This window comes from Aquarana catesbeiana, linkage group LG10, assembly GCF_042186555.1.
Source record: "Aquarana catesbeiana isolate 2022-GZ linkage group LG10, ASM4218655v1, whole genome shotgun sequence".
Classification (NCBI taxonomy): Eukaryota; Metazoa; Chordata; class Amphibia; order Anura; family Ranidae; genus Aquarana; species Aquarana catesbeiana.
Window position 1 is genome coordinate 62018875 of NC_133333.1, and position 10004 is coordinate 62028878.

The following is a 10004-nucleotide window of genomic DNA, read 5'->3' on the forward strand; positions in this document are numbered from 1 at the left end:
ATCTTCCTTCGGTTTCTTCCTCCATCTTCTTCTTCTTCTGGTTCTTCTGGTGTTCCGGTGTTCTCGTCCGGCATCTCCTCCTCCGTCTTCTTCTCTTCATCTTCTTCTGATGGCATGGAGGGAGGCTCCCGCTGTGTGAAGCTTCTCCTCTTCTGACGGTTCTTAAATAATGGAGGGCGGGGCCACCCGGTGACCCCGCCCCCCTCTGACGCACGGGGACTTGACGAGGACTTCCCTGTGGAATTCCCCATGACGTCAGAGGGGGGCGGGGTCACCGGGTGGGGAATTCCCATGCTGTTTTTATCAGTGAACTTTTATGTGTATTGTTGGACCGACAATTCATTAATAGCCACGAGTAGTTTTAAATGACCTTTTTCCTTTGAAATGTCATTTTGCTGTCAGACTGTTCTAAACACGGGAAACATGCGCCACTTTACAAGCATACTATAGACACCCCCCAGGTACGAAATTTAAAGGAATATTACACTTTTATTGTTTCACTTTAAGCATTATTAAAATCGCCGCTCCTGAAAAAACTGCCAATTTTAAAACTTTTTTTTGCATTGATCCATGTCCCCTGGGGCAGGACCCAGGTCCCCAAACACTTTTTATGACAATACCATGCATATAAGCCTTTAAAATTATCACTTTTGATTTCTCCCATAGACTTTTAAAGGGCGTTCTGCGGCTTTTGAATTTGCCGCGAACACCCCAAATTGTTCGCTGTTCGGCGAACTGGCAAACAGCCGATGTTCGAGTCGAACATGAGTTCGACTCAAACTTGAAGCTCATCCCTACCAATCAGTATAATCAAACACAGCTGGACTCAAATGAAGGTGTAGAACCATCTCAAGGATGATCAGAAGAAATGGACAGCACCTGAGTTAAATATATGAGTGTCAGAGCAAAGGGTCTGAATACTTAGGACCCTGTGATATTTCAGTTTTTCTTTTTTAATAAATCTGCAAAAATGTCAACAATTCTGTGTTTTTCTGTCAATATGGGGTGCTGTGTGTACATTAATGAGGAAAAAAATGAACTTAAATGATTTTAGCAAATGGCTGCAATATAACAAAGAGTGAAAAAATTAAGAGGGTCTGAATACTTTCCATCCCCACTGTACGCTCGCGCTAATGGTGTACCAAACAACAAAAAATTGCAGCTGCTATGCACAAGTGCTAATCACTTGAAAAACATATACAAATAAATATAGCGCTCACAAACATGAGTGAAAATAATTGACCAAAAAGAAAGTCCAAAATACAATAGCTGAAAAGTCCAAATAAAGTGACTAGCCGGAATTGATGTCCATTGATTTTCTGGAAGATACTTGTTTGATTTTATCAAACCAACTAAATGGCATTTTTGTCTCTCCTATGGATTGTACTTTACCCCTAGGAGCGACTCTTGTCCCACCAACAAAATGCCCGCTATGCCAATTTTGATTGGTTTCCTGGAGGGGTGGTTCTTCTCCGCCCCCTATTTAAGATGGTTTAGCTAGCCGGAAATTAGGTCCTTGATGACGTCCTGTGGGAGGACGAAACGTTGACGCTATTTCTGGTATCACTGACATCACTTCCGGTCTTGTGGAACGCACGCCAGGAACGGCATTTTTACACCCACAGCCCCATTTTGAAGCTTGTTTTATCTTACTTGTTGTAAATACCCACTCCCTTCTATAATAAACTTTTTTAATGGTACTTCACTATCAGTTTCCTTCTTTTTTTTACTTCTGTACTTCTGGGTACCTGCTGTGTTCTGGCTGAGAAACTCTTTAAAGGATTTCCGGGCCTGAAGGCATATCACCTGATCCGCCATCCCAGGATTCTTTACCGTGCTTTAAATGACCCACCAGACTGAAAAGCTGGGGGTCGCTCTGATCTGGTGAGTGGGGATACATGAGGGGGTGTTGCACACCTCAATTTCTCTGAAGCACCTTATTTTTCCTTCACTTTGGATTGGAGCACCTGTAGTCACTTTATTTGAACTTTTTTTTCACCTATTGTATTTTGGACTTTCTTTTTGGTCAATTATTTTCACTTATTGTGTTTACGAGCGCTATATTTATTTGTATATATATTTGTATACTAGGGGGAAAAGGCTCACTGCAGCTGGTGTTACAGAATGTCCCGCAATGACACAGGGAAAGCTAGCCAGCACCTAGCTACACTATATGTAGCTTATGCTACATTCAGTATGATACAACACTCACAGCAGCCACATCACTTTATACAAATAATAGTTTGTTCGGGCCAGCTTAACACAAACAAACTTTTTAAAGTGACAGAAAACATGAAGTTAATACAGCACATGCATGCTGCATTGCTGGACAATCAAGTTAACCACTTCAGCCCCGGGAGGATTTACCCCCTTCCTGACCAGAGCACTTTTTACAATTTGGCACTGCGCCGCTTTAACTGCTAATTGCGCGGTCATGCAATGCTGTACCCAAACGAAATTTGCATCCTTTTCTCCCACAAATAGAGCTTTCTTTTGATGGTATTTGATCACCTCTGCAGTTTTTATTTTTTGCGCTATAAACAAAAAAAGACCGAAAATTTTGAAAAAAAATGATGTTTTCTACTTTTTGTAATAAAAAAATCCAATAAACTCAATTTTAGTCATACATTTAGGCCAAAATGTCTTTGGTAAAAAAAAAAGTCAATAAGCGTATATTTATTGGTTTGTGCAAAAGTTATAGCGTCTACAAACTAGGGTACATTTTCAGGAATTTACACAGCTTTTAGTTTATGACTGCCTATGTCATTTCTTGAGGTGCTAAGATGGCAGGGCAGTACAAAACCCCCCCAAATTACCCCATTTTGGAAAGTAGACACCCCAAGGAAATTGCTGAGAGGCATGTTGAGCCCATTGAATATTACATTTTTTGATGATTTCAATGTGATTGAATAATGACAAAAAAAAAAAATGTTACAAAAAGTTGTCACTAAATGATATATTGCTCACACAGGCCATGGGCATGTGTGGAATTGCACCCCAAAATATATTTAGCTGCTTCTCCTGAGTATGGGGATACCACATGTGTGGGACTTTTTGGGAGCCTAGCCGTGTACGGGGCCCTGAAAACCAAGCACTGCCTTCAGGATTCCTAAGGGCGTAAATTTTTGATTTCACTCCTCACTACCTATCACAGTTTTGAAGGCCATAAAATGCCAAGATGGCACAAAACCACCCCAAATGACCCCATTTTGGAAAGTAGACGCCCCAAGCTATTTGCTGAGAGGCATGTTGAGTCCATGGAATATTTTATATTTTGCCACAAGTTGCAGGAAAATGACAAACTTTTTTTTTTTGCACAAAGTTGTCACTAAATGATATATTGCTCACACAGGCCATGGGCATATGTGGAATTGCACCCCAAAATACATTCTGCTGATTCTCCTGAGTACGGCGATACCACATGTTTGGGACTTTTTGGGAGCCTAGCCACGTACGGGGCCCCAAAAACCAAGCACCGCCTTCAGGATTTCTAAGGGCGTAAAGTTTTGATTTCACTCCTTACTACCTATCACAGTTTTGAAGGCCATAAAATGCCCAGATGGCACAAACCCCCCCCTAAATGACCCCATTTCGGAAAGTAGACACCCCAAGCTATTTGCTGAGAGGCATGTTGAGTCCATGGAATATTTTATATTTTGACACAAGTTGCGGGAAAATTACAAACTTTTTTTTTTTTTTTGCACAAAGTTGTCACTAAATGATATATTGCTCAAACATGCCATGGGCATATGTGGAATTACACCCCAAAATACATTCTGCTGCTTCTCCTGAGTACGGGGATACCACATGTGTGGGACTTTTTGGGAGCCTAGCTGCGTACGGGGCCCCGAAAACCAAGCACCGCCTTCAGGATTTCTAAAGGCGTAAAGTTTTGATTTCACTCCTCACTACCTATCCCAGTTTTGAAGGCCATAAAATGCCCAGATGGCACAAACCCCCCCCCAAATGACCCCATTTCGGAAAGTAGACACCCAAAGCTATTTGCTGAGAGGCATGTTGAGTCCATGGAATATTTTATATTTTGACACAAGTTGCGGGAAATTTACAAACTTTTTTTTTTTGCACAAAGTTGTCACTAAATGATATATTGCTCACACAGGCCTTGGGCATATGTGGAATTGCACCCCAAAATACATTCTGCTGATTCTCCTGAGTACGGTGATACCACATGTGTGGGACTTTTTGGGAGCCTAGCCGCGTACGGGGCCCTGAAAACCAAGCACCGCCTTCAGGATTTCTAAAGGCGTAACGTTTTGATTTCACTCCTCACTACCTATCCCAGTTTTGAAGGCCATAAAATGCCCAGATGGCACAAACCCCCCCAAATGACCCCATTTTGGAAAGTAGACACTCCAAGCTGCGGGAAAAAGACACAATTTTTTTTTTGCACAAAGTTGTGACTAAATGACATATTGCTCAAACATGCCATGGGAATATGCGAAATTACACCCCAAAATACATTCTGTTGCTTCTCCTGAGTTGCTTCTCCACAGAGTATTTGCGCAGCGATTTTTCAAACGCATTTTTTTGGGAAAAAACACACTTTTTTAAATTTTAATGCACTAAAACACACTATATTGCCCAAATGTTTGATGAAATAAAAAAGATGATCTTAGGCCGAGTACATGGATACCAAACATGACATGCTTTAAAATTGCGTACAAACATGCAGTGGCGACAAACTAAATACATTTTTAAAAGCCCTTAAAAGCCTTTACAGGTTACCACTTTAGATTTACAGAGGAGGTCTACTGCTAAAATTATTGCCCTCGATCTGACCTTCGCGGTAATACCTCACATGCATGGTGCAATTGCTGTTTACATTTGACGCCAGACCGACGCTTGCGTTCGCCTCTGCGCGAGAGCAGGGGGGGACAGGGGTGCTTTTTTTTTTTTTTTTTTTGCTTTTTTATCTTATTTTTAAACTGTTCCTTTCATTTTTTTTAATCATTTTTATTGTTATCTCAGGGAATGTAAATATCCCCTATGATAGCAATAGGTAGTGACAGGTACTCTTTTTTGAAAAAATTGGGGTCTATTAGACCCTAGATCTCTCCTCTGCCCTCAAAAAATTCTGACCACACCAAGATCGGTGTGATAAAATGCTTTCCCAATTTCCCAATGGCGCTGTTTACATCCGGTGAAATCTAAGTCATGAAATGCTTGTAGCTTCCGGTTTCTTAGGCCATAGAGATGTTTGGAGCCATTCTGGTCTCTGATCAGCTCTATGGTCAGCTGGCTGAATCACGGGCTGCATTCTCAGTTTCCCTGTTTGGACAGGAGAGCCAGAGAAAAACATGGAAGACAGTGGGGAAGCATTCCCTCCAACTGCTTGTAAAAGCAGTCTAGAGGCTAATTAGCCGCTAGGATTGCTTTTACATGAAAGCCGACCGCTGGCTAAAAAGAATGATACCAAGATGATACCTAAACCTGCAGGCATCATTTTGGTATAACCACTCAAAGTCCAGCAACATACTAGTACGTTGCTGGTCCTTGTTGGGTATATATTGTAAACTTTTTTTTCATTCAGCCTGTGGGCTGAACGAAAAAAAGATATTGATCGGTGGGTATGCCCACCATTAGAATACCTCCCTTCATCCACCCACTTCTAATGATGGGCATACATGCACCGTTTATATATGCCGAAGCATGGGGGCATCCTCCTGCAAAAGGTAGGAGCAAATCACTCCTCCACCCACTGCTGCCCCCGCGCTTCGGCATATATGCTGAAGTATGTAACTGTGGTGGTGAAATCACCTCCGACATCGCTGGAGTCACGGCTTTATGTATCGTGGGAGCAAACGCTGTTGCTGTCAAGATAGATAAATCCGCACTGCAACTGAATGACGTACCTGCTAAGCAAATGATGGTTAACAATAAAACAAAGTAACATTACAGTATAACAGTAAGGCTTACCATACCTGCAAAGCAAATACAAAAAAAACATAGTAAAAAAGAAAACATTTAACGCAACCTGTGCCTAAAATATATATATGCCGAAGCATGGGGGCATCCTCCCGCAAAAGGTAGGAGCAACTTGCTCCTTCACCCACTGCTGCCCCCACGCTTCGGCATATATGCTGAAGTATGTAACTGTGGTGGTGAAATCACCTCCGACAGCGCTGGAGTCACGGCTTTATGTATCGTGGGAGCAAACGCTGTTGCCGTCAAGATAAATAAATCCGCTCTGCAGCTGAATGGCGTACCTGAAAACAAAAAAATGGTTAACAATAAAACACAGTCAACAGTAAAGTATAAAAAAAATTGCATACCTATAAAGCAAACATGATAAAAACATAATAACAATAAAACATTGCAGAATAGAATACAGTAAAAAAGAGCAGAACAATAGAGAGAGAATAGAGCGAGAACAATAAAACGACAACTATTTTTGTTTTTTTTTATTTTATATATTTTTTTGTGTTTTTTTTTTTTTTTTTTACACTTTTTTTTGTAACTTTAACTTTTGTAACTGGTACCAGGTTTGGGTCTCTCAAAATGCGATGGCATCTTGGGAGACCCTGTGAAAGTGTGTCCTAGTCTGCGCAGTGCTGTACCCTACGCTAATACTCAACTAGTGTATGGTAGCGTTCAAAACATTCACCAATGCAAAGACCAGGATTGTCAGGACAGGAGGGACAATAATACCGGGTGTCACGCCTATATCCGCACTTGCTGCAGACACGACATTTTTTTGGGGGGGCAATCAGGGGGTTAAAACCTTTATTAGGTAGTATATGGGGGTCCCCGTCTCTATAAAACGCTGACAGCAAACCTATATACTTACCTCCCTAACTAGCGTCACCTGTGACACTAATACAGCAATCAGAAAAACGATCGCTTAGTGACACTGGCGACGGGGGGTGATAAAGGGGTTAAAACTTTATTAGGGGGGGTTAGGGGGTACCCTAGACCTAAAGGGGGCTAACCCTAACTGCCCTACCACTTATAACTGTCACAAACTGACACCAATGCAAAAAAAAAAAAAACTGCTATTGGTGTCACTGTGACAGGGGGTACAGGGGGGTGATCGGGGGTGAAAAGTGTGCCTGCGTGTTCTACTGTTAGTGTAGTGTTGGTGCAACTCACATTGATGTCTTCTCTCCTCAGCGCCAGAACGAAAAGACCGGCTCGAGGAGAGATGACATCACTTCCTCTGCCGCTGTTTACATTACAGAAGCAGAGGAAGATTTTCATTCGTGGGGAGCGATCGCGAGGGGGTGGCCACGAATGAGTGGCCTCCCCCTCAGCCTGTATCGCTCCCCTAGCGAAGCCGACCGCCTCAGGCACCGGGGGGGCGCGATGCGCCCCCCGCCCGCGGGAGGCAGATCACGTACCAGGTACTTGATTTTGCCTGCCCGTGCCATTCTGCCGCAGTATATCTGCGTTAGGCGGTTGGCAAGTGGTTAAAGTGCAACTAAATCCAAAACATTTGTTTTTATTTAGCATACAGCAGGAATGGTTGAAACATCTGTCAATTTTTTTTGTTGCCATCTGTGTCCTACTACCAATATTTCCTTTCATTAAGAATATCAAAGGGAGAGGGAAATCCACTAGAAGTGTCACCAGAACAAGTGTCCGCATTGAAAGATTTCCCCTCTCTGCCTGTTCCGGACAAGCACATCAACATCGATCAATTTGAAAGTGCAATTATCCTTCATTATTAAATATGTAATCACTAAAATCTTGTAGATATTCTAAGAGAAAAGGCAATAATTGCCCTTAATGATATCACAAAGGCACATATTAGTGTGCTCCTCTAAGAATATAAGAAGAATGTTGTTTTTTTTTTTTTTTTTTTTATCAAGCTAGAGCAAGAACAGCAAAGACACACATTGTATAGAATGTTCCAAGGTTTATTAAAGCGGAGTTCCACCCAAAAGTGGAACTTCCACTCGTTGTACTCCTTCCCCCCTCTGTCTTTCACAGGTATCCGGTTCCCACTCCCGGGAGCCTCATCCGCGGGTATTGACGTCACCGCCTGGGCTCCCTCCTCCTCCCTCCTCCTTCCCCGGCCGCCGGGCCAGTAGGAGAGAAGAGCAGAGCCTCGCGCATGCGCAGCAGGGTTTCCAGTGTGAAGCCACAAGGCTTCACTGCCGGGTTCCCTTACTTGCAATGTAGGAGGCATGTACCTGACAGCTGATGAAAACATCAGCTGCGGTGCCGACATCGCTGGACTGGTAAGGACAGGTAAGTGTCCAATTATTAAAAGTCAGCAGCTGCAGTACGTGCAGCTGCTAGCTTTTAATTTTTGCAGCGGTGGGCAGACCTTCACTTTAAGTGGCTTCGTTTAGGAGACATATTTGAGATCTCAGGAGCTTTGTATGCAGGCCAAGTGAGTACATCATTGGCACAAGCACAATGTCAATAAGACAGTATCATTCAGTCTGCAACTTCAGCAATGGAAGCACAGAGTCTACTCTAGATAATTGATGCAATCTTTTCCACATTTATGATGTTTGTTCAGCTCGGACTGGCTAATCATATTTATTTATCCAGCGCTTTTGATTTTAAAATAACCAAAAGAATCTATAATCCACATCAGCCCCATCTAATGGTTGATCACAGTGCAGTGTTTTCCAATTCCAAATCAACCATGTAATACCCTGCAGTTTTAAAGGAGTACCCCAGGCAAGAAAAAACTCAGAAGTATTTACATTTCATTTATTGTGCATTTGATGGTTGGTCAGTTGGTGATCCTGTCAGGATAGTATTATAGAAGTCAGTGACATACTAAATCTAAGGTAGAAGCGCAACAGCATACACCTTAAAAAAAAAAGATCACTGCTAGCAGCACTCTTATTTCCAACCTAATACATTCCCATTTCAAGCTATCGTGTTTTTAAGTGTCTAACCTTCTTTAGTCCCCGGCCTTTTTTGTTCACTAAACATGAAACTGCTGGGCGTGTCCAAGATGACCACCGGACCAGACGTGTTCTGAGGGAGCTCTGATCACTGACCGGCATATAATCCGAATCCCTGCACTTTCCGACCTGAAATTGGACACAAACGGTACCGGAGCTTCTCGGGACCGGTATACCCGGAGGGAGATACTCCCAGGCGTCTCGCAAGCCCGGAATACTCCGAAGAAGCAGGCCTCCATTGCGCGCCTGTCTCCCACCACAGCGGCCAGCATGGCGTCTCAGGCAGAGGAGGGAGAAGCGGCTCTGCGGGATCAAACTAACTTTGAAGCCTTCAGCCTCAGAACTAGCGGTGCTCCGTAGGCGTTCAAGGGGCTACTCAGGCACGCAGACAAAAAGATGCCATGCGGTGCTTGAGCTGGTGTGCTTGGGGGACAGGAGCCACACTGGTGCAGAGATTCTGTCAGCTCTGCAGGGGCAGGTTCAGAGGTGGTTGACGCCACGCCAGCTTAAGCCAGGTATGGTGGTTTGCGACAATGGCACCAACCATCTCTCCGCCCTCCAACAGGGACAACTGACCCATGTGCCCTGTTTGGCTCATGTCCTTAACTTGGTGGTGCAGCGGTTCTTGGGCAGGTACCCGGGCTTACAGGATGTCCTGAGGCAGGCCAGGAAAGTCTGTGTGCATTTCCGCAGGTCATATAATGCTAGCCTGGCTGACCACCAAAAGGAATTTAATCTGCCCAAGAACCGCCTAATCTGTGACATGCCCACCAGGTGGAACTCAACGTTGGCCATGCTGCAGTGGCTGCACATGCAGCAGAGGGCCATCAATGAGTACCTATGCGACTATGGCACCAAGACAGGGTCAGGGGAACTTGTTTTTTTTCCCCACACCAGTGGGCTATGATCAGGGATGCATGCACTGTCCTGTCACCATTTGAGGAGGCCACGAGGATGGTGAGCAGTGACAGTGCATGCATCAGTGACACTGTTCCTCTTGTCCACCTATTGGAGAACACACTGCTTGGAATAATGGACAGGGCACTTGAGGCAGAACAGAGGGAGGAAGAGGAGGACTTCCTTACTTCTCAAGGCACCGTTTATCCAGACAGTGTTCCT